Raw genomic sequence first — 22110 nt, forward strand, 5'->3', positions numbered from 1 at the left:
ACACTTCTCTTCTCAAAATTCGAACCCCTCCCTTCTCTGTGTTCGAATTTTTCTTCTTCTTCCTTCATTCTTATTCTTCTACTTACATAAAGGAATCTCTATACTGTGACATAGAGGATTCCTCTTCTTTTCTGTTCTCTTCTTTTTCACATGAGCAGGAGCAAGGATAAGAACATTCTTGTTGAAGCTGATCCGGAACCTGAAAGGACTCTGAAGAGGAAGCTAAGAGAAGTTAAAACACAACACTCTGAAGAGGACTTTACTGAAATTTTCGAAAAAGAAGTAGTGATGGCCGAAACCAATAACAATGGTGGAGGTGCAAGGAAGATGCTTGGTGACTTTACTGTACCAAATTCTAACTTTCATGGAAGAAGCATCTCAATCCCTGCCATTGGAGCAAACAATTTTGAGCTAAAGCCTCAATTAGTTTCTCTGATGCAACAGAATTGCAAGTTTCATGGACTTCCATCAGAAGATCCTTTTCAGTTCTTAACTGAATTGTTGCAGATCTGTGATACTGTTAAGACCAATGGAGTTGATCCTAAGGTCTATAAGCTTATGCTTTTCCCTTTTGCTGTAAGAGATAGAGCTAGAACATGGTTGGACTCTCAACCTAAAGATAGCCTGAACTATTGGGATAAGCTGGTCACAACTTTCTTAGCCAAGTTCTTTCCTCCTCAAAAGCTGAGCAAGCTTAGAGTGGATGTTCAAACCTTCAGACAGAAAGAAGGTGAATTCTTCTATGAAGCTTGGGAGAGATACAAGCAACTGACCAAAAAGTGTCCTTCTGACATGCTTTCAGAATGGACCATCCTGGATATATTCTATGATGGTCTGTCTGAATTGTCTAAGATGTCATTGGACCATTTTGCAAGTGGATCTATTCACCTGAAGAAAATGTCTACAGAAGCTCAGGAACTCATTGACATGGTTTGCAAATAACCAGTTCATGTACACCTCTGAAAGGAATCCTGTGAATAATAGGACGTCTCAGAGAAAGGGAGTTCTTGAAATTGATGCTCTGAATGCCATATTGGCTCAGAACAAAATGTTGACTCAGAAAGTCAACATGATTTCTCAGAGTCTGAATGGATTGCAAAATGCATCCAACAGTACTAAAGAAGCATCTTCTGAAGAAGAAGCTTATGATCCTGAGAACCCTGCAATGGCAGAGGTGAATTACATGGGTGAAGCCTATGGAAACACCTTTAATCCCTCATGGAGAAATCATCCAAATTTCTAATGGAAGGATCAACAAAAGCCCCAACAAGGCTTTAATAATGGTGGAAGAAACAGGTTTAGCAATAGCAAGCCTTTTCCATCATCTTCTCAGCAACAGACAGAGAATTCTGAGCAGAGCCCCTCTAGCTTAGCAAACATAGTCTCTGATCTATCTAAGGCCACTCTAAGTTTCATGAATGAAACAAGGTCCTCCATTAGAAATTTGGAGGCACAAGGTGGCCAGCTGAGTAAAAAAGTCACTGAAACTCCTCCTAGTACTCTCCCAAGCAATACAGAAGAGAACCAAAAAAGAGAGTGCAAGGCCATAACCTTACTTGGTGTGGCCGAATGCACAGAGGAGGAGGAGGACGTGAATCCCAGTGAGGAAGACCTCTTGGGACGTCCTCTGGACAAAAAGGAGTTCCCAATTGAGGAACCTATGGAATCTGAGGCTCATCTAGAGACCATAGAGATCCCATTGAACCTCTTTTTACCATTCATGAGCTCTAATGATTATTCATCTTCTGAAGAAGATGAAGACATTATTGAAGGGCAAGTTGCCCAGTATTTAGGAGCAATCATGAAGCTAAATGCCAAGTTATTTGGTAATGAGACTTGAGAAGATGAACCTCCACTGCTCTTTAGTGAACTGAATACCTGAGTTCAGCATACTTTACCTCAAAAGAAACAGGATCCTGGTAAATTCTTAATACCCTATACCATAGGCACCATGACCTTTGAGAAGGCTTTGTGTGACCTTGGGTCGGGTATTAACCTTATGCCACTCTCTGTAATAGAGAAACTGGGAATCTTTGAGGTACAGGCTGCCAAATTCTCATTAGAGATGGCAGACAAATCCATGAAAAAGGCTTATGGACAGGTAGAGGACGTGCTAGTAAAGGTCAAAGGCCTTTACATCCCTGCTGATTTCATAATCCTAGACACTGGGAAGGATGAGGATGAATCTATCATCCTTGGAAGACCCTTCCTAGCCACAGCAAAAGCTGTTATTGATGTGGACAAAGGAAAGTTGATCCTTTAATTGAATGAGGACTACCTTGTGTTTAAAACTCAAGGATCTCCCTCTGTAACCATGGAGAGGAAGCATGAAAAGCTTCCCTCAATACAGAGTCAAACAAAGCCCCTACACTCAAACTCTAAGTTTGGTGTTGAACCCCCACATTCAAACTCTAAGTTTGGTGTTGGGAGGTCCCAACAATGTTCTGAACATCTGTGAAGCTCCATGAGAGCTCACTGTCAAGCTATTGACATTAAAGAAGCGCTTATTGGGAGACAACCCAATTTTATTTATCTATGTTATTTTCTTTTTTAGATTGATGATCACGTGGAGTCACAAAAACAAATGCAAAAATTAAAGAAAAATCAAAAACAGCATTAAAAATAGTACACCCTGGAGGAGGAACTTACTGGCATTTAAACGCCAGTAAGGGTAGCAGAATGGGCGTTTAACGCCCAGTCTAGCACATTTCTGGGCGTTAAACGCCATAAACAAGCACCAGACTGGCGTTAAACGCCAGAAAGAAGCAATAATCTGGCGTTAAACGCCAAAAACAAGTTGCAGCCTGGCGTTTAACGCCAGGAAAGGAATAAAAGCTGGCGTTTAACGCCAGAAACAAGCAGCAGTCTGGCGTTAAACACCAGGATTGCACTGTAAGGGTGTTTACATGCCTAATAGAAGCAGGGTGGTAAATCCTTGACCCCTCAGGATCTGTGGATCCGACAGGATCCCCACCTACCCCATCTCTCTCTCTCTCACTCACCAATCAAATCATACCCTCTTCCCTATATTCTCTTCACCAATCACCTCCATACCTCTTCCCCAAACACCCCACCCACCTCACTTTCAAAATTCAAACACCTTTCCCTCCCAAACCCAACCCTAATGACCGAAACCCAACCCTTCCCTCACTCCTATATAAACCCCTCACTACTCCTTTATATTCACATAATACAAACAACTTTCCCCCCTCTTGGCCGAACCATTTCCCCTTCCATCTCATCCATTTTTCTTCTTCTTCCCCTTCTTTCTTTCTTTTTTTGCTCGAGGACGAGCAAATTTTTTAAGTTTGGTGTGGTAAAAGCATTGCTTTTTGTTTTTCCATAACCATTTATGGCACCTAAGGCCGGAGAAACCTCTAGAAAGAGGAAAGTGAAGGCAAAAGCTTCCACCTCTGAGTCATGGGAGATGGAGAGATTCATCTCAAAGATCCATCAAGATCACTTCTATGAAGTTGTGGCCAAGAAGAAGGTGATTGGTGCACGAAAATTGCAATCACACTTTTGCAATCCGCACAACTAACCAGCAAGTGCACTGGGTCGTCCAAGTAATACCTTATGTGAGTAAGGGTTGAATCCCACGGAGATTGTTGGCTTGAAGCAAGCTATGGTTATCTTATTAATCTTAGTCAGGATACCAATAGGATTCTTTAGCCTCGATTGTAAAAGATAAAAAAAGGGTGTAAAAGGAGTAATTGTTACGCAGTAATGGAGAACATGTTGGAGTTTTGGAGATGCTTTGTCTTCTGAATTCCTGTAACATAATGCTTTCTCACTTTCAAACATGGAAGGCTCCTTCCATGGCAAGCTGTATGTAGGGCGTCACTATTGTCAATGGCTACTTCCCATCCTCTCATTGAAAATGGTCCAAATGCTCTATCACAGCACGGCTAATCATCTGTTGGTTCTCGATCATGTTAGAATAGAATCCATTGATTCTTTTGCGTTTGTCATCACACCCAATAATTGCGAGTTTGAAGCTCGTCACAACCATTCAATTCTTGAATCCTACTCAGAATACCACAGACAAGGTTTAGACTTTTCGGATCCTCAAGAGTGGCCGCCAAAATGTTCTAGCTTATACCACGAATATTCTGATTAAGGAATCTAAGAGATACTCATTCAATCTAATGTAGAACAGAGGTGGTTGTCAGGCACACGTTCATGGATTAAGGAAGGTGACGAGTGTCACGGATCATCACTTTTTTCATAGTGAAGCGCAAATGAACATCTTAGATAGGAACAAGCATGTTTGAATGGAAAACAGAAATAATTGCATTAATTCATCGAGACGCTACAGAGCTCCTCACCCCCAACAATGGGATTTAGAGACTCATGCTGTCAAATGGTACGAAATTCAGATCTAAAAATGTCATGAGATACAAAATAAGTCTCTAAAAGTTGTTTAAATAGTAAACTAGTACCCTAGGTTTACAGAAAATGAGTAAACTAAGATGGATAGTGCAGAAATCTACTTCTGTGGCCCCCTTTGTGTGTGCTGGGGCTGAGACTTAAGCTTCTCACGTGCCTGGGCTGTTTCTGGAGTCGAACGCCAGGTTGTAACTTGTTTCTGGCGTTGAACTCCAACTTGTAACCTGTTTCTGGCGCTGAACGCCAGACTGCAACATGGAACTAGCGTTGAACGCCAGTTTACGTCATCTATCTTCGCGCAAAGTATGGACTATTATATATTTCTGGAAAGCCCTGGATGTCTACTTTCCAACCCAATTAAGAGCGCGCCAATTGGACTCCTGTAGCTCCAAAAAATCTATTCCGAGTGCAGGGAGGTCAGAATCCAACAACATTCGCAGTCCTTTTTCATCCTGAATCAGATTTTTGCTCAGCTCCCTCAATTTCAGCCAGAAAATACCTGAAATCATAGAAAAACACACAAATTCATAGTAAAGTCCAGAAACATAAATTTTTCCTAAAAAATAATAAAAATATACTAAAAAGTAGCTGGAACCTACTAAAAACTACCTAAAAACAATGCCAAAAAGCGTATAAATTATCCGCTCATCACAACACCAAACTTAAATCGTTGTTTGTCCCCAAGCAATTGAGAATCAAATAGGATAAAAAGAATAGAATATACTATAAATTCCAAAATATCAATGAATATTAGTTCTAATTAGATGAGCGGGACTTGTAGCTTTTTGCTTCTGAATAGTTTTGGCATCTCACTTTATCCCTTGAAGTTTAGAATGATTGGCATCCATAGGAACTCAGAGTTCAGATAGTGTTATTGATTCTCCTAGTTAAGTATGTTAATTCTTGAACACAGCTACTTTTATGAGTCTTGGCCGTGGCCCTAAGCACTTTGTTTTCCAGTATTACCACCGGATACATAAATGCCACAGACACATGACTGGGTGAACCTTTTCAGATTGTGACTCAGCTTTGCTAAAGTCCCCAGTTAGAGGTGTCCAGAGCTCTTAAGCACACTCTTTTTGCTTTGGATCATGACTTTAACCACTCAGTCTCAAGCTTTTCACTTGGACCTACATCCCACAAGCACATGGTTAGGGACAGCATGATTTAGACGCTTAGACCTGGATTTTATTTCCTTGGGCCCTCCTATCCATTGATGCTCAAAGCCTTGGATCCTTTTTACCCTTGCCTTTTGGTTTTAAGGGCTATTGGCTTTTTCTGCTTGCTTTTTCTTTTTCTTTCTCTATTTTCTATTTTTTTCGCCATATTTTTTTTTCGCAAGCTTTGTTCTTCATTGCTTTTTCTTGCTTCAAGAATCAACTTTTTTGATTTTTCAGATCATCAATAACATTTCTCTTTTTCATCATTCTTTCAAGAGCCAACAATTTTAACATTCATAAACAACAAGATCAAAATTATGCACTGTTCAAGCATTCATTCAGAAAACAAAAAGTATTGTCACCACATCAATATAATTAAACTAATTTCAAGGATGAATTTGAAACTCATGTACTTCTTGTTCTTTTGTATTAAAACATTTTTCAGTTAAGAAAGGTGAATGATTCATGGAATTATTCATAACCTTAAGACATAGTTACTAAACACTAATGATCATGTAATAAAGACACAAACATAGACAAACATGAAGCTCAAAAACCAAAAAACAGAAAAATAAGAGCAAGGAGATTAGGGAATGAGTCCACCTTAGTGAGGGTGGCGTCTTCATCTTGAAGAACCAATGGTGCTCTTTGAGCTCCTTTATGTCTCTTCCTTGCCTCTGTTGCTTGATCCCTAGTGATTTTGGTGCTCCTATCCTTAGTTGCTTCTAATAGTTGTGTGGAGAAAAATATATCCCTTGAGGTATCTCAGGGATTTCTTGATGAGGGAATTCCTCATGCTCTTGTTGAGGTCCATGAGTGGGCTCTCTTGATGTGCACTCAAATGCTCTATTACTGAGCTATGGACCCTTGAGATGAATCTCTCCATCTCCCATGACTCGGAGGTGGAAGCTTCTGTCTTCCCTTTCCTCTTTCTAGAGGTTTCTCCGGCCTTAGGTGCCATAAATGGTTATGGAAAAAAAAAGCTATGCTTTTGCCACACCAAACTTAGAATATTGCTCGCCCTCGAGGAAAAGAAGAAGAATAGATGAAGAAAAAGATATGGAGGAGAGGGAGAGGGATGTGTATTCGGCTAGTTAGGGTGGGTTTGGGTGGGAAAGAGATCTTGAATTTGAAGGTTGGTGGGGATCCTGTGGGGTCCACAGATCCTAAGATGATCATGTGGGGTCCACAGATCCTGAGGTGTCAAGGATTTACCCTGCACCAATGAGGCATGTAAAATGCCCTCTGCATGCAATCCTGGCGTTTAACACCAGATTGGTGCTTGTTTCTGGCGTTAAACGCCAGCTCTATGCTTGTTTTAGGCGTTCAAGGCCAGTCTGCGGCATGTTTCTGGCGTTGAACGCCAGCTTTCTTCAGTGTGCAATCCTGGCATTTAAACGCCCGATCGCTGCATGTTTCTGGTGTTCAACGCCAGATCCATGCTCTGTTCTGGCGTTGAACGCCAGCCAGATGCTCCTTAATGGCCTTTAAATGCCAGTAAGTTCTTTCTCCAGGGTGTGCTGTTTCATCTACTGTTTTTGATTCTGTTTTTAATTTTGTATTTGTTTTGTGACTCTACATGATCATGAACCTAATAAAATATAAAAGAACAATAGAAATAAAAATAGAATTAGATAAATAAGAATTGGGTTGCCTCCCAATAAGTGCTTCTTTATTGTCTTTAGCTGGACTATTACTGAGCTTTAATTAAGTCTCAGTTTTGAGCATTCTTGCTCAAAATTGCCTTCAAGATAATGCTTGACTCTTTGCCCATTAACAATGAACTTTTTGTCAGAGTCACTATCATGAAGCTCTGCAAACCATGGTGCTTCCTGAATGGCAGAAAGTTGCTCATCCGAAAATGTTTCAGAGATCTCAGTAAGAGGGAGGGATGTCCCTTCTACTGGTTCTATTCGGGACAGGTGATTTGCTACTTGGTTCTCTGTCCCTTTTCTGTCTCTTATTTCTATATAAAACTATTGCAGAAGCAACACCCATCTTATGAGCCTGGGTTTTGAATCCTGCTTTGTGAGTAGATATTTAAGAGCAGCATGGTCTATGTACACAATCACTTTTGATCCTACTAAATAGGATCTGAACTTGTCAATGGCGTAAACCACTGTAAGCAATTCCTTTTCTGTGGTTGTGTAGTTCTTCTGCGCATCATTTAGAACACGGCTGGCATAATAAATGACGTGCAGAAGCTTGTCATGCCTCTGTCCCAACACTGCACCAATGGCATGATTACTGGCATCACACATTAATTCAAATGGTAATATCCAGTCTGGTGCAGAAATGACTGGTGCTGTGACCAGCTTAGCTTTTAGAGTCTCAAACGCCTGCAGACAATCCTTATCAATGATAAATGGCGTGTCAGCAGCTAGCAGATTATTCAAAGGTTTTGCAATTTTTGAAAAATCTTTTATAAACCTCCTATAAAATCCTGCATGCCCCAGAAAGCTTCTGATTGCCTTAACATTGGCAGATGGTTGTAATTTTTCAATTACATCTACCTTGGCTTGATCCACCTCTATTCCCTTGTTCAAAATTTCGTGCCCAAGGACAATTCTTTCAATTACCATAAAGTGACATTTCTCCCAGTTTAAAACCAGGTTAGTCTCTTGGCACCTCTGTAGAACAAGTGCTAGATGGTCAAGACAGGAGCTGAATGAGTCTCCAAATACTAAAAAGTCATCCATGAAGACTTCCAGAAATTTTTCCACCATATCAGAGAAAATAGAGAGCATGCACCTTTGAAAGGTTGCAGGTGCATTGCACAGGCCAAATGGCATCCTCCTGTATGCAAATACCCCAAATGGACATGTGAATGCTGTTTTCTCTTGATCCTGGGGATCTGCTGCAATCTGGTTGTAACCTGAATAGCCATCCAAAAAGCAGTAGTAATCATGACCTGCTAGTCTTTCTAGCATCTGGTCTATGAATGGTAAAGGAAAATGATCCTTTCTGGTGGCTGCATTGAGTCTTCTATAGTCAATACACATACGCCAACCTATAACTGTTCTTGTAGGAACCAGCTCATTCTTTTCATTATGAACCACTGTCATGCTTCCCTTTTTGGGGACGACTTAGACAGGGCTTACCCAAGGGCTATCAGAAATAGAATAAATAATCCCAGCCTCTAGTAATTTAGTGACCTCCTTCTGCACCACCTCCTTCATGGCTGGATTCAGCCGCCTCTGTGGTTGAACCACTGGCTTAGCATCACCCTCCAATAGGATCTTGTGCATGCATCTGGCTGGGCTAATGCCCTTAAGATCACCGATGGACCACCCAAGAGTTGTCTTGTGTGTCCTTAGCACTTGAATTAGTACTTCCTCTTCCTGTGGCTCTAAGGTAGAGCTTATGATTACAGGAAAGGTATCACCTTCTCCCAGAAATGCATATTTCAGGGATGGTGGTAATGGTTTGAGCTCGGGTTTGGGAGGTTTTTCCTCTTCCTGAAGGATTTTCAGAGGTTCTATTATTCTCTCTGGTTCCACCAGATCAGGCTGAGCATCTTTAAAGATATCCTCTAGCTCTGATTCGAGGCTCTCAGTCATATTGACCTCTTTTACCAGAGAGTCAATAATATCGATGCTCATGCAGTCATCTGGGGTGTCTGGATGCTGCATAGCTTTGACAACATTCAACTTAAACTCATCCTCATTGACTCTTTGGGTTAATTCCCCTTTTTGGACGTCAATGAGGGTTCGTCCAGTTGCTAGGAAAGGTCTTCCTAGAATGAGAGTTGCACTTTTGTGCTCCTCCATTTCCAGCACCACAAAGTCAGTGGGAAAGGCAAATGGCCCAACCTTGACAATCATGTCTTCAATCACACCTGATGGGTATTTAATGGAGCCATCAGCAAGTTGGAGACATATCCGGGTTGGTTTGACTTCTTTAGTCAAACCAAGCTTTCTGATAGTAGATGCAGGTATTAGGTTGATACTTGTCCCGAGGTCACATAGAGCTTGGTTGGTACAAGTACCCTCTAATGTGCATGGTATCATAAAGCTTCTGGGATCTTTATGCTTTTCTGGGAAGCTTTTCAGAATGACTGCACTGCATTCTTCAGTGAGTAAAACTTTTTCAGTTTCTCTCCAGTCCTTCTTATGACTTAAGATTTCTTTCATGAACTTAGCATAAGAGGGTATTTGCTCAAGTGCCTCTACAAATGGAATCCTTATTTCAAGAGTCCTGAGATAGTCTGCAAAGCTGGCAAATTGCTTATCCTGTTCCGCTTGGAGGAGTTTCTGAGGATAAGGCATTTTGGCTTTGTATTCCTTAACCTTAGTTGCTGCAGGTTTATTACCTACAGATGTGGGTTGAGAAGCCTTTTTAGAGGGGTTGCTATCAGCACTTGTATGTGTCTGATCTCCCACTGGCGTTTGAATGCCAGGGGTGGAAGCTGGAGTGGCGTTAGACACCAACTCCTTACCTGTTTCTAGCGTCTGAATGCCAGAACTATGCTTCCTTTGGGCGTTCAACGCCAATTCCTTGCCTGTTTCTAGTGTTGAACGCCAGGACTGAGCATGGGTTGGGCGTTCAACGCCAGCTCTCCACCCCTTTTTTGGCGTTTGAGCGCCAGAATTATTCCTCTCTGGGCTCTGACTGTCCTCAGAGGGATTTTGGGTAGCAGTTTGTTCATTTCTTGGCTTCCTGCTGCCTTGAAGTGAGGTATTTAATGTTTTCCTACTTCTTAATTGAACTGCTTAGCACTCTTCTGTTATTTGTTTTGACAATTGCTGTTCTGTTTGCTTGAACTGCACTTCCATATTCATATTAGCCATTCTTGTTTCTTGTAATATCTCCTTGAATTCGGCTAGTTTTTTTGTTAGAAAATCTAATTGCTGATTGAATTCAGTAACTTGTTCTGCAGGACTTAGTTCAGCAGTTACTGTTTTAGCCTCTTCTTTCATGGAAGGTTCACTGCTTAGATACAGATGCTGATTTCTGGTAACTGTATCAATGAGCTCTTGAGCTTCTTCAATTGTCTTTCTCATGTGTATAGATCCACCATAGGAGTGGTCTAGAGAAATCTGAGCTTTCTCTGTAAGCCTAAAATAAAAGATGTCTAACTGCACCCACTCTGAAAATATTTCAGAGGGGCATTTTCTTAGCATCTCTCTATATCTCTCCCAGGCATCATAAAGGGATTCATTATCTCCTTGTTTGAAGCCTTGGATGCTCAGCCTTAGCTGTGTCATCCATTTTGGAGGAAAATAGTGATTCAGGAATTTTTGTGACAGCTGTTTCCATGTCTTTATGCTGTCCTTAGGTTGGTTATTTAACCACCTCTTAGCTTGGTCTTTTACAGCAAATGGAAATAGTAATAATCTGTAGACATCCTGATCTACTTCCTTATCATGTACTGTGTCAGCAATTTGTAAAAATTGTGCCAGAAACTCTGTAGGTTCTTCCTGTGGAAGACCGGAATACTGGCAACTTTGCTGCACCATGATAATGAGCTGAGGATTCAACTCAAAGCTACTAACTTCGATGGAGGGTATACAGATACTGCTCCCATATAAAGCAGTAGTGGGGTTGGCATATGACCCCAGAGTCCTTCTGGACTGTTCATTTTCACTTAGGTCCATGATGGAGAAAGGGAGATGATGTGGATTTATTTTATTTATTTAATTATAAAAAAGTAATTTTCAAAATAATAAAATAAAATAAAATAAAAACTAAAATAAAAAATAAAAATAAAAATAAAAAAATATTTTAAAAATTTTCGAAAAAATGAGGAGAGAAAAAGTGGTTAGGATATTTTTGAAAAAGATGTGATTTTTTTTCAAATCTTAAGAGGATAAGATTTTGAAAATTTTTTAAATTGAAATCTGAATTTTTTTTATAGAAAATTTCGAAAAATTTGCTTGAAAATAGTTAGAGAAGATAATTTTTTGATTTTTGAATTTTATAATGAAAGAGAAAAAACACACAAAAGACACAAGACTTAAAATTTTTAGATCTAATGTTCCTTGCTTTCGAAAATTTTGGAGGGAAAACACCAAGGAACACCAAACTTAAAAATTTTAAGATCAAAACACAAAGAAGACTCAAGAACACTTTGAAGATTCACAAGAACAATAAGAACAAAAGAAAGAACACCAAACTAATTTTTTTTTAAAACCAAATTAAGTTTTCGAAAATTAAAGAAAATTAACAAGAGAAAACCAAACTTAAAGTTTGGCACAAGATTCAATCAAAGAAAAAATTATTTTTGAAAAAGTTTTAAAAGGAAGATACCGAATTGCCAAGAACATAAGCCAACGCTCTAACCAACTGAGCTATAAATTTAACGTGTTTTAAAAAGGTATTTAATAAATAAAAAATTTTTGAAAACTAAAAATTTGAAAAAGTACAAGAAAAACAAGAAAAGACACAATACAAGACAAACCAAAGATCAAACAAGAAAGAATTGACAAGAACAATTTGAAGATCAAGAAAAAATAAAGAAAATGCAATTCGAAAATTGAAAGATAAAGAAAAGCATGCAATTGACACCAAACTTAAAACATGACACTAAACTCACAGAAAAACTAAAAATTAATAAAGAAAAATAATATTTTTTTTAATATTTATTTTTTTTATAAGGGATAATAAAAGATGCAATTCTAGTGAAAAAAAAAGACAAATTTTTCCTAATCTAAGCAACAAGATTCACCGTCAGTTGTTCAAACTCAAACAATCCCCGGCAACGGCGCCAAAAACTTGGTGTACGAAAATTGCATTCACACTTTTGCAATCCGCACAACTAACCAGCAAGTGAACTGGGTCGTCCAAATAATACCTTACGTGAGTAAGGGTCGAATCCCACGGAGATTGTTGGCTTGAAGCGAGCTATGGTTATCTTATTAATTTTAGTCAGGATACCAATAGGATTCTTTAGCCTCGATTGTAAAAGATAAAAAAAGGGTGTAAAAGGAGTAATTGTTACGCAGTAATGGAGAACATGTTGGAGTTTTGGAGATGCTTTATCTTCTGAATTCCTGTAACATAATGCTTTCTCACTTTCAAACATGCAAGGCTCCTTCCATGGCAAGCTGTATGTAGGGCGTCACCGTTGTCAATGGCTACTTCCCATCCTCTCAGTAAAAATGGTCCAAATGCTCTGTCACAGTACGGCTAATAATAAGTTGGTTCTCGATCATGTCGGAATAGAATCCATTGATTGTTTTGCGTTTGTCATCACACCCAACAATCGCGAGTTTGAAGCTCATCACAGCCATTCAATCCTTGAATCCTACTCGGAATACCACAGACAAGGTTTAGACTTTCCGGATCCTTAAGAGTGGCCGCCAAAATGTTCTAGCTTATACCACGAAGATTCTGATTAAGGAATCTAAGAGATACTCATTCAATCTAATGTAGAACAGAGGTGGTTGTCAGGCACACGTTCATCGATTGAGGAAGGTGATGAGTGTCACGGATCATCACTTTCTTTATAGTGAAGCGCAAATGAACATCTTAGATAGGAACAAGCGTGTTTGAATGGAAAACAGAAATAATTGCATTAATTCATCGAGATGCTGCAAAGCTCCTCACCCCCAACAATGGGATTTAGAGACTCATGCCATCAAAGGGTACAAAATTCAGATCTAAAACTGTCATGAGATACAAAATAAGTCTCTAAAAGTTGTTTAAATAGTAAACTAGTACCCTAGGTTTACAGAAAATGAGTAAACTAATATGGATAGTGCAGAAATCCACTTCTGGGGCCCACTTGGTGTGTGCTGGGGCTGAGACTTAAGCTTCTCACGTACCTGGGCTGTTTCTGGAGTCGAACGCTAGGTTGTAACCTGTTTCTGGCGTTGAACTCCAACTTGCAACCTGTTTCTGGCACTGAACGCCAGACTGCAACATGGAACTGGCGTTGAACGCCAGTTTACGTCATCTATCTTCGCGCAAAGTATCGGGTATTATCTATTTCTGAAAAGCCCTGGATGTCTACTTTCCAACCCAATTGAGAGCGCGCCAATTGAACTCCTGTAGCTCCAAAAAATCCATTCCGAGTGTAGGGAGGTTAGAATCTAACAACATTCGCAGTCCTTTTTCAGCCTGAATCAGATTTTTGCTCAGCTCCCTCAATTTCACCCAGAAAATACCTGAAATCACAGAAAAACACAAAAATTCATAGTAAAGTCCAGAAATATAAATTTTTCCTAAAAACTAATAAAAATATACTAAAAAGTAGCTGGAACCTACTAAAAACTACCTAAAAATAATGCCAAAAAGCGTATAAATTATCTGCTCATCAGTGACCCCTGAGGTCCCTTTCATGCTCAAGAAAAATGAGTATCCAGAGATCTGACATGAGATCTGAAGAAGAGGTTAGAAAGTTCTCACTAACCCCATTCAACAAGTCGGTATCTTAATGGTTCAAGAGTTCTATGCCAATGCATGGATCACTAGGAACCATGATCAAAGTATGAACCCGAATCCAAAGAATTGGCTTACAATGGTTCGGGGGAAATACTTAGATTTTAGTCCGAAAAATGTAAGGTTGGCATTCCACTTGCCAATGATGCAGGAAAACGCATGCCCCTACACTAGAAGGGTCAACTTTGATCAAAGGTTGGACCAAGTCCTCATGGACATATGTGTGGAAGAAGCTCAATGGAAAAGAGACTCAAGAGGCAATCCGGTTCAATTGAGAAGACTGGATCTTAACCCTGTGGCTAAAGGATGGTTGGAGTTCATCCAACGCTCCATCATTCCTACTAGCAACCGATCTGAAGTGACTGTGGATCGGGCCATCATGATCCATAGTATCATGATTGGGGAGGAAGTAGAAGTTTATGAGATCATACCTCTAGAACTTTACAAGGTGGCTGACAAGTCATCCACTTTGGCAAGGTTAGCCTTTCCTCATCTCATTTGTCACCTATGTAATTTGGCTGGGATAGACATAGAAGGAGACATCCTCATTGAAGAGGACAAGCCCATCACTAAGAAAAGGATGGAGCAAACAAGAGAGCTCATTTATGGACCTCAACAAGAGCATGAGGAAGATCCTCATCAAGAAATCCCTAAGATGCCTCAAGGGATGCAATTTCCTCCACATAACTATTGGGAGCAACTCAACACCTCCTTGGAAGGCTTGAGTTACAACATGGACCAACTAAGGGTGGAGCACCAAGAGCACTCCATCATTCTCCATGAGATTAGAGAAGATCAAAGAGCTATGAAGGAGGAGCAACAAAGGCAAGGAAGAGACATAGAGGAGCTCAAGAGCACTATTGGTTCTTCAAGAGGAAGATGCCACCCTCACTAAGGTGGACTCATTCCTTAATCTCCTTGTCTATTTATTTTTGTTTTCAGTTTTTATGCTTATTGTGTCATCTATGTTTGTGTCTTCATTACATGATCATTAGTATCTAGTGTCTATGTCTTGAAGCTATGAATAATTCCATGAATCATTCACCTCTCTTAAATGAAAAATGTGCTTAATTACAAAAGAACAAGAAGTACTTGAATTTCAAATTTTATCTTGAAATTAGTTTAATTATTTTGATGTAGTGGCAATACTTTTTGTTTTCTGAATAAATGCTTGAACAGTGCATATTTTTTATCTCATTGTTTATGAATGTTAAAATTGTTGGCTCTTGAAAGAATGATGAACAAAGAGTAATGTTATTGATAATCTGAAAAACATGAAATTGATTCTTGAAGCAAGAAAAAGCAGTGAATAAGAGAGCTTGCGAAAAAAAAAAGTGGCAAAAATTAAAAGAAAAAGAAAGAAAAAGAAAAGGCAAGCACAAAAAGCCAATAGCCCTTTAAACCAAAAGGCAAGGGTAAAAAGGATCCAAGGCTTTGAGCATTAATGGATAAGAGGGCCCAAGGAAATAAAATCCAGGCCTAAGTGGCTAAATCAAGATGTCTCTAACCATGTGCTTGTGCCATGAAGGTCCAAGTGAAAAGCTTGAGACTGAGTGGTTAAAGTCGTGATCCAAAGCAAAAAGAGTGTGCTTAAGAACTCTGGACACCTGTAACTGGGGACTTTAGCAAAGCTGAGTCACAATCTGAAAAGGTTCACCCAGTTATGTGTCTATGGCATTTATGTATCCAGTGGTAATACTGGAAAACAAAGTGCTTGGGGCCACGGCCAAGACACATAAAGTAGCTGTGTTCAAGAATCAACATACTGAACTAGGAGAATCAATAACACTATCTAAAATTCTGGGTTCCTATAGATGCCAATCATTCTGAATTTCAAAGGATAAAGTGAGATGCCAAAACTGTTCAGAAGCAAAAAGTTACTAGCCCCGCTCATCTAATTGGGACTAAGTTTCATTGATATTGTGGGATTCATTGTATATTCTCTTCTTTTTATTCTATTCTATTTTCAGTTGCTTGGGGACAAGCAACAATTTAAGTTTGGTGTTGTGATGAGCAGATAATTTATACGCTTTTTAGCATTGTTTTCATATAGTTTTTAGTATGTTTTAGTTAGTTTTTAGTATATTTTTATTAGTTTTTAAGCAAAATTCACATTTCTGGACTTTACTATGAGTTTGTGTGTTTTTCTATGATTTCAGGTATTTTCTGGCTGAAATTGAGGGATCTGAGCAAAAATCTGATTCAGAGGCTAACAAAGGACGGCTGATGCTGTTGGATTCTGACCTCCCTGGACTCGAAATGGAATTTTTGGAGCTACAGAAGTCCAAATGGCGCTCTTTCAAATGAGTTGGAAAGTAGACATCCAGGACTTTCCAGCAATGTATAATAGTCCATACTTTGCCCGAGTTTAGAGGACGCAAACTTGCGTTTAACACCAGCTTTCTGCCCTATTCTGGCGTTAAACGTCAGAAAAAAGTTGTCAAACGCCAGAAACAAGTTACAAACTGGCGTTTAACTCCAAGGAAGACCTCTACACATGAAAGCTTCAATGCTCAACCCAAGCACACACCAAGTGGGATCGGAAGTGGATTTCTACATCATTTACTTATTTCTGTAAACCCTAGTAACTAGTTTAGTATAAATAGAACTTTTTACTATTGTATTCAGGGTCTTTGACCAGATCTTTGATCAGTTTTATGCTATCTTAGACTTTTATGGGGGCTGGCCATTCGGCCATGCCTGGACCATTATCACTTATGTATTTTCAACAGTGGAGTTTCTACACACCATAGATTAAGGTGTGGAGCTCTGCTGTTCCTCGAGTATTAATGCAAAGTACTATTGTTCTTCTATTCAATTCATGCTTATTCTTATTCTAAGATATCCATTCGTACACAAGAACATGATGAATGTGATGATTATGTGACACTCATCACCATTCTCACTTATGAACGCGTGATTGACAACCACTTCCATTCTACATGCAAACAAGCTTGAATGTATATCTCTTGGGTTTCTAATCAACGATTCACATCGACTCCCCTCTGACAATGGGGCATCTGAATCCGAGATTAGAATCTTCGTGGTATAGGCTAGAATCCATTGGCAGCATTCCTGAGATCCGAAAAGTCTAAACCTTGTCTGTGGTATTTCGAGTAAGATTTGGGAAGGGATGACTGTGGCGAGCTTCAAACTCACAACTGTAGGGCGTGGTGACAGACACAAAAGGATAGTAAATCATGTTCCTACACGATCGAGAACCAACAGCTGATTAGCCATGCAGAACCGTAGAGGACCATTTTCACTGAGAGGACAGGAAGTAGCCATTGACAATGGTGACGCCCAACATACAGCTTGCCATGGAAAGGAGTATGAAGGATTGGATGAAGGCAGTAGGAAAGCAGAGATTCAGAAGGAACAATGCATCTCCATACGTTTATCTGAAATTCCCACCAATGACATACATAAGTATCTTTATCTTTATTTTACGTTTTATTTATCTTTTATTTATCAAAACTTTATAACCATTTGAATCCGCCTGACTGAGATTTACAAGATGACCATAGCTTGCTTCAAGCCGACAATCTCCATGGGATCGACCCTTACTCACGTAAGGTTTATTACTTGGACGACCCAGTGCACTTGCTGGTTAGTTGTGCGAAGTTGTGAAAAAGAGTGATATTACAATTGTGCGTACCAAGTTGTTGGCACCATTGAGATCACAATTTCGTGCACTAATAGCCATTGACACTAGCCTACTACTAGGCTAATTAGTAGTGAGGTTAGACCTTATAGGTTGATGTTGACCAAACCATTTGATGTACTTCAAGTATAGAAGTAGACTTAGTGGGTTTGGCTCCTCATAATTGTCAAGATATGGTAATTAGACAAGGATAGCCCCAATTCCCATGTCTAGCTAAGAGTTGCTTTTATCATTCTTATTTGGAAACCCAAAAATCTTTATTGCCTTGCCTTAGTTATAGTTATTGTTTAGTAGAGAGTAGAATTAAATTGAATGTTGTCTTCTTAGTTTGGAATTGCTCACATCTTGCTTAGTTATTTGAATTGGTTCCTTACACTTTAAGATTACTTGTTTGCTAAGATTCCTAGTTTACTTTCTTGCTCATGACTTACAACCCCGGATTTTTAACCAATGTTGAAGCACATGTTTGTCCATTCCTTGTGAGATGACCCGAGGTTTGAATACTTCGGTTACTTTATTGGGGTTGAACTTGTGACAACCAATTCCTTTCTAAATTTGATCCTCGATGATTGTTGTTGGTAGAGCTATACTTGCAACGCAACTTCATTGAGAAATTCTCTTCCGACGCAATTTCGTGTGATCAGATAGCGAGAAGTATTACGACAACTTTAAATATTTAATAATAAAATAGAAGCTTTTGACTCGAAACCGTACCCCTGTTTTCTTTTAAAATAAAACGGAAATACTTTTTAATTGATAACAAACAAGCATATACATATATACAAAACTTCTTACTCAAGCAACTTACAAATATTACATATATACGTGTTATTGTAGTCACGACTCCTATCCTTCTTACACGAATAGGCGAGGAAAAATCTATTACATATGTATACAAACAAAAATAGCATGTCTAAGAACTTAATAAAAACTCGGCAAGCTTCCTCGTCCGTCCTGAAAAGATAAAGTTATAGGGGGTGAGAACCTAACCACATGGTCTCACCACTTATTTTCAGAATTGTCATAAGAAGATATTTAAAAAAGAAAACTATTTTCAAACACAGTGATTCATCGCTTATCTTATGAATTCTTTTGAAAATCAATGGTTTAACATCCAAAAATCCAAAGCCTTTCTTTTTTATAAGAAAATCTTAAAAGTTTTCTAAACTATATGAATGACCAACCTATTTCAAGCATAGATTCATTAAGTCTATGCTGAATGAGCTTGATTTTTGATACTTAACTAAACTTTAATCAGAAACCAATCACGGCCTCTGGCCCAAATCAAAACAAATCACCACCAAAATTCAAACCCAAAACAGAATCAATTATAGACACAAACAATGCAAGGCAAACACAATCAGAGAACAATTACAATTAGTATAATAAATAACAATTATATAGAAATCATAAGATAGACAAACAACATACTTAAGCACACCCAGACAAAGAAAACAAATGCAGTATGATGCATGCTTGTCCTACTGGCTGTGAGCTCACGTGTCGGTTAAATCGGCAGAGCCCTCCACATCTGGTAGCTAATCCGGACATTGTCTCTAGGTTGCGCACTAACATTTCAGCACATCGGCCACTCATTAGATGGAGAGTGCCCTATCACCATTAGAGGGATTATGTGCCCTGTCACTATTAGAGGGATTACGTGCGCTGTCATGCACAACCAGCGAGAAATCATAGACAAACGCAATCGACCATCGCCTTTGCCAAACTTATCACATTGATTGTCTTTTTATCCATTTCAATTTTAGTTTCAAAACATTCCCACTTCCTTTACAACACTCTGTCCAACACCTTTTCCTCCAATCCTTTTTCCTTTAAAACCATTTAAAATTCAAATTCTTTTCAAAAGATTCAAAACTCATTTAACAGACTTCAATAGTTTCTTAGAAATTTGCTAAAACACCTTAAATCATACTTCTTCCTTTAGTAAAATCAAAATCAAACAAAATAGGTCTTTGATCAATTTTAACCAAAACAAAAATCTTCAATTTTTATAAAATTTTTGGCAGCATCTCCCCTAAAATTTGGACTTTTCCCACCCTTCAAGGGTCCCAACCAAACCATTTTCAAATCTCAAATCATTTTCAATATTCAAACCGTTTCCAAATATCGACTCCTTTTCGTTAATCAAACCGTTTCCAAATATTAAATCCTTTCCAAATTTCTTTTAAACCAAATTCTGATATCAAATCAAGTTCAAATCAAACAAAATTTCAATATTAAATCTCTTCCAAACCAAAATCCATTCCAATATTAAATCTTGTCTAAAATCAAATCATTTTCAGGATCAAGTCGAATTCCAATTTATATCTCTTCCAATAAATCAAGAAAAAACCAATTCAACAGCATCAGTCAACTAATCAGAATTTTCAGCTTTCTCAATCGATTAATAAATCAACAAAGATACATTCTCATTCATCCAAAGCAACTCAATATAATCCATAAAACTTACGAAATCACAAAAATATATTTTTTGTATTAATATCAACTTGTAATAACTCTTAAAAGTAAAATAAGTTTAAGAAAAATGCCCCTACCTCAAATCGTTGAACCCATAAGAAACTGATTTCGCAACGGCGGCATCAAATCAAGAAAAAACCAAAATCCATTCCAATATTAAATCTTGTCTAAAATCAAATCATTTCCAGGATCAAGTCGAATTCCAATTTATATCTCTTCCAATAAATCAAGAAAAAACCAATTCAACAGCATCAGTCAACTAAGCAGAATTTTCAGCTTTCTCAATCGATTAATAAATCAACAAAGATACATTCTCATTCATCCAAAGCAACTCAATATAATCCATAAAACTTACGAAATCACAAAAATATATTTTTTGTATTAATATCAACTTGTAATAACTCTTAAAAGTAAAATAAGTTTAAGAAAAATGCCCCTACCTCAAATCGTTGAACCCATAAAAAACTGATTTCGCAACGGCGGCGTCAAATCCGACCATCCACGCAGCAACAATAGTTCATCAAACATAGCATGCAAGAACTCCAAACTCAACCCTGAGATATTAACGTCGCGTAAAACTCAATAAACTATAACAAAATGCTAACGGCAAGGGTTTCAAGGCAAGAACAGCTTATTGTACCGAGCAAGAACCAAGAATTAAGCAGTCGCAGCTCTAATGGTTGACTCCAGCGACATCTGCATCGTTTTTTGATGGCTAGCTCCCAGCAACAATTCAACGGCAGCAAGGGTGGCAAAGCGAGCCCTCCTTCTCACATGCAACAGCACCAACATGCCCCTTCCTCCCAGTCAACCCAATGGCAATGGCAGTGACAACCCAGCCGCAGCGGTGATAGTGGTGGCTAGGGCGACGATGGCAGCGACTGAGGACGACATCAGCGGTGGTGACAAAAACCTGCTCAGCCTCGGACCCCCTCTCTCTCTCACCTTCGCGCGCTTTCTCTCATCTCTCTTCGAATCTCGGCCTTCACCTATGGACGAGAACACAGCAGCTCCACAACGCGGAATAGCGACGGTAATGGGTGACTCAACAGCGGGCCACCACATACGACTGCTTCAGCCTCCTCGCCCGCGACAACAATGGCGACGACAGTGATGGCCCCGAGCAGAAATAGCGGCATCCTTCTGCTCCCTCGCATGGTGGTTCGGCAGCGACGACGGGAACCAATGGCGTCAACGCAGTCTCGCCATCCTTCCTCCTCTTCTCCCTCGGTCCCCCCTTCTCTCTTTCCTTTTCTTTCCTTTGTTTTTCTGCCGCTGTTACTGTGTTAGTGTGTATTAGGAAAAGGGAGGAGCTTTGGCAGCTAGGGTTAGGGTGTTAAGGTTAGATTTAGGGCAAAATTAGAGTTTTGATTTAGGAATTAAGGTTTGGGTAGAGTATTAATTAAAAACTAAATTTAATTTAATATAATTAACTTTAAGAATACTATTTTTTTAACTTACAAATTATTTTTACTTAAGTACTCTAATTTAAAATTAGAGATAAATAAATAAAATTTTTTTAGTTCATAAAATTAATCAAAACTTTAAATTATTTAATTTAAAGTGTATAAAACTCTCATTATTTTTAATTACTAAAACTTTAAATCCCTAATATGAAAATACTCAATTATTTAGAAAATTGTATAAATCCTAATAGATTTTAAACTCAAAGTATCATAAAATTTTATTTAATTATTTTAAAAAAAATAATTTTCTTTAAAATAAAACTATGAACAAATATTATAAATTATAAATAACTTACTATTTAATTTCCATAAATCCGGAGTCTTACACAAACCGCTTATCAGCAAATCTCTCTTTGTTGGCCTTCAACATATGGGTATACTTGAAGGTCTTTGCCAATGTCGCCTCACGCTCCAATGACTTAGACTACACATATTGAAACCAACTAATAAAATAAATTAAGTAACAATTAATTCAAATAATAATTAACAAAGATTAGCAAACTACATACCATCCTGTTCTTCCTCTTCATGAAAATCGCCAACCCACCGGTATACTTCGACAACCTTGGCA

The 22110-nt window shown here is 38.7% G+C and overlaps 1 non-coding gene across 1 annotated transcript; it reads right to left on the minus strand.

Moving 5' to 3' along the window:
* Positions 1-690: 690 nt before the first annotated feature.
* Positions 691-798, minus strand: LOC130937163 (small nucleolar RNA R71). The gene has a single exon (XR_009068393.1). It is a non-coding gene; the product is annotated as a small nucleolar RNA R71 (small nucleolar RNA).
* Positions 799-22110: the final 21312 nt, after the last annotated feature.

This window comes from Arachis stenosperma, chromosome 6, assembly GCF_014773155.1.
Source record: "Arachis stenosperma cultivar V10309 chromosome 6, arast.V10309.gnm1.PFL2, whole genome shotgun sequence".
Taxonomy (NCBI): domain Eukaryota; kingdom Viridiplantae; phylum Streptophyta; class Magnoliopsida; order Fabales; family Fabaceae; genus Arachis; species Arachis stenosperma.